Below are 3,997 nucleotides of genomic sequence, written 5' to 3'. Positions count from 1 at the left end.
GGCTTTGTGGGTATCACGAAAGGCCTGGTTAGAGACCCAGCCTTCTGAGTTCTTTTACAGGGCTTAGGAAAACTTAAGTACTGCTGCAATAAGTGTGTAAATTTGAGAGGTGGGGGGATGAATGTTGAATAAAATCATAATTAACAGAACTTCCTGTATTTTCTTTTACCCAAAGCCAGGAACTTTTCAGCACCCCCCCTTGTGTGTGTGTGTGTGTGTGTGTGTGTCTGTGTGTGTGTGTGTATACACATATAATATTACAGGCACAAAAACAAAGAAATAAATGAACAGAGACATATACATAGATTATATATATATATGTGTGTGTGTGTGTGTGAGCACCCAAATATGCAGGCGTGCACACAGTGAAAGGAACCAACAATACAGACAGACAGATATACGCATGATTATACACACATATGCATATATAAAGACACACAAATGTATATAAGGACACATTCGCAGAATCATTAAAACTCAGAATTAAAATAAATACAACTTTTTTCCTTTTTTTTTCTCTTTTGCTACAAAATGGTAAATTCTTTGAATGGCATAAAAAACTGGAGACATTTCTGCTGAACACAGCAAAATGCTATGATATGGTGGTGGTGGGCAGAGTCAATGTGTGGTTGTCTAACACTGACTGTGTTGTAATTTATTGGTTTCAAATTTTGGCACAAGGCCAGCAATTTCGAGGGAAGGGCTAAGTCAATGTCAATTACATCAACCCCAGTGCTTAACTGGTACTTAGTTTATCGACCCCTAAAGAAAGAAAGGCAAAATCAACCACGATGCAACTTGAACTCAGAACATAAACTTGAACAAAATACCTCTAAGCATTCTACCTGGCATGCAAACGATTTTGCCAGCTCGCCACCTAATTGTGTTGTAATATACTAAAATACAGTTTTGGACAAATAAAAAGTTGGTTTGTTTATTATTATTTTCCACAGATACTGGACTGGCTCCTGTGCAGGTAGCACGTAAAATACACCATTTCGAGCGTGGCTGTTGTCAGCACCGCCTGACTGGCCTTCGTGCCGGTGGCATGTAAAAGCACCCACTACACTCTCGGAGCGGTTGGCATTAGGAAGGGCATCCAGCTGTAGAAACTCTGCCAAATCAGATTGGAGCCTGGTGCAGCCACCTGGTTCACCAGTCCTCAGTCAAATCGTCCAACCCATGTTAGCATGGAAAGCGGACGTTAAACGATGATGATGATGATGATGGATGATTTCCAATACAATCAAAAAAAAGAAACCCGTCAAATTTGAGGAAGGAACCTGGTTAATTATATCAACACCAAAACTTGAACCTTAAAAAAGGAAAAGGTACAGTTGACCTCAGCAAGATGTGCACATATAATAAACATGATTATTTTACTATGGGTGCTGGCACAGTTGTGTGGTTAAGAAGTTCACTTTGCAACCACATGGTATTGGGTTCAGTCCCACTGTGCAGCATCTTGGGTAAATTTCTCCTGCTATTACAGCTCTGCAGCAACCAATGCCTTGTGAATGAATTTGGTAGACAGAAACTGTGTGGAAGCCTTTTGTGTATGTGTGTGTGTGTTTTGTTTCCACTTTTGGCAGAAGGTACAAATCAATTGAACAAACCTCAATACTTGATGGTTACTTCATTTTATTGACACTAAGACAATAAAATGCCAAGTTGACCATAGCAAGATTTGAACTCAGAACATAGAATTAAAAAAAAAAATTTTAATTAAAAAAACCCCCAGAAAAAATACAATTCTGCCAAATAATAGCACCGTTATTTTCTCCATGGGTAACATTAATAAACAAAAAGTTTTAGGTGTATGTAAATAGGCGTGTGTAGGTGTGTGTGTGGGGAGAGCTTGAGTGGGTGTTTATATTTATTAAGTAGGCTACAATAATAAGATAGCATTATTTTGCTTCAGTATCAAACTGAATGCTAATTCAAGTGGATTTCAGGGTTACTAGTGTGCAAGGTGATGCATGGTGAGGTGAGGTACAGCGAGATTAGGGACGGTGAGATGAGGCGAAGGGGCAGAGAGGTGATGAGCAACAAGATAATGGGTGTGAAGTGAGAGGGGAAGTAGTAGCAAGATTATCTAGAGGGAAGTGATGGGTGGCGAGGTGAGGAGCAGTGGGGTGGGAAGTAGTGGGGTGAGAAGTAGTGAGGCGAGGAGTGGTGAGGTGAGGCATGGTGAGGTAAGGGTAGCAAGGTGATGAGTGGGGAAAGTGATAGGGTGGGTGGCAAGATAAGGAACAATGAAAAGTGGGCAGAGAGGTGATGGGGTATTCAAGTGACGAGGTGAGGAGTGGTGAAGTGAGGGGCACCAAGGCAATGGGTGGTGATATGATGAGTGGTGACATGAGGTGACAAGGGAAGCCATTAAACATGTACAACTAAATTCATCAAACCACCACCACCATCATCATTTAATGTCTGTTTCCATGCTGGCATGGGTTAGCCAGTTTGACCAGAGCTGGTAAGCTGGAGAGCTGCACTAGGCTCCAGTTGTCTGCTGTGGCTTGGTTTCAATGGCTGGGTGCCCTTCCTCAACACCAACCACTTTACAGAGTGTACTGGGCATTTCTTACACGTGTCACCAGCACAGGTGCCTTTCATGTATCACTGCTACGGGTGCCTGTTACGTGTCACCAGCATGGATGCCTTTTACGTCATGTAACCCTGCAGTATGATGAATTTAATGGAGTAGCAACCAAAATATGAACATAAACACAAACAACATAAAAACACATTGAAAGACAGAGAAAGAAAGAGAGAGGGACAGATAGACAGACAGAAAACTCGCAAAATTCATAACAAGACACACATTCACACATAAATGGACTCTTATCAGTTTTGAACAAATAAGTCTGTCTGTTGTTTGGTCAATGGAACTTATCTCAGAGTGTAAGTTGTTGATTCTACAGTCAAGTACACTTGATGTAATTTCCAGGCAGGTTCGTTTAGACAATCTATGTGAAAATGCTCTGGCCCTCTGAATAGGTTTCCAAACAGTTCCCGTAAACCTACTTTGGATCAGTCTTACCGTGTAGCACTTTAGGCAAATGTCTTCTACTATAACCCCAGGCCAACAGAAGCCTTGTGAGTAGATTTAGTAGATGGAAACAGAAAGAAGCCTACTGTATGTGTGTGTACTTTTATTAAAGCTGCAAAATCTTCATAAATTGTTACTCAGAGTTTCACGTTCCCGTTCGCCAGACAGTTGCCATTAATATCAAATTAAAACTGTGATAATCACAATTTTAATTCAGTATTCATCACAACTGTATGTTATATACATATATGTATTTTTGTATGTGTGTGAGTGTGTGTGTGAGTGTGTGTGTGAGTGTCCCCTTCTCTAGGCATAATCTCATAATGGCTGTAAATGAGCATCACTATCATAGAAGTGATGTTGTGCATTTCCAGTCGTCCAGGGAAAGGATGTATGGCCATGGGGAAAATATTCCTTTGCTTAGGAACAGGTGAGGCTTGACGACAAGAAGAGCATCCAGTCATAGAAAAATCTACCTCAACAAATTCCATGCAAGCATGGAAAAGTGGAAGCTAAATATTGATGATGATAACGATCACACACATAGACATCATGAAGAATATAAATGTATATCACATGAATATATATAACCATATATTGTTGTTGTTGTTGGCACTCCGTCGCTTACGACGTCGAGGGTTCCAGTTGATCCGATCAACGGAACAGCCTGCTTGTGAAATTATCATGCAAGTGGCTGAGCACTCCACAGACACGTGTACCCTTAACGTAGTTCTCGGGGATATTCAGCGTGACAGTGTGACAAGGCTGACCCTTTGAATTACAGGCACAACAGAGACAGGAAGTAAAAGTGAGAGAAAGTTGTGGTGGAAGAGTACAGCAGGGTTCGCCACCATCCCCCGCCGGAGCCTCGTGGGGCTTTTAGGTGTTTTCGCTCAATAAACACTCACAACGCCCTGTCTGGGAATCAAAACCGCGATCCTATGA

General features: G+C 41.4%; 1 protein-coding gene across 6 annotated transcripts in view; it reads right to left on the bottom strand.

Moving 5' to 3' along the window:
* LOC106884280 (glycerol-3-phosphate acyltransferase 1, mitochondrial) overlaps window positions 1-3,997 on the bottom strand; it is a 72,938-nt gene that overhangs the window by 39,449 nt on the left and 29,492 nt on the right. The window lies entirely within an intron of this gene.

This window comes from Octopus bimaculoides, chromosome 14 (assembly GCF_001194135.2).
Source record: "Octopus bimaculoides isolate UCB-OBI-ISO-001 chromosome 14, ASM119413v2, whole genome shotgun sequence".
NCBI classification, from domain to species: Eukaryota; Metazoa; Mollusca; class Cephalopoda; order Octopoda; family Octopodidae; genus Octopus; species Octopus bimaculoides.
The sequence above is the reverse complement of the archived record's forward strand: the minus strand, read 5'-3'. Positions and strand labels throughout refer to the sequence as shown.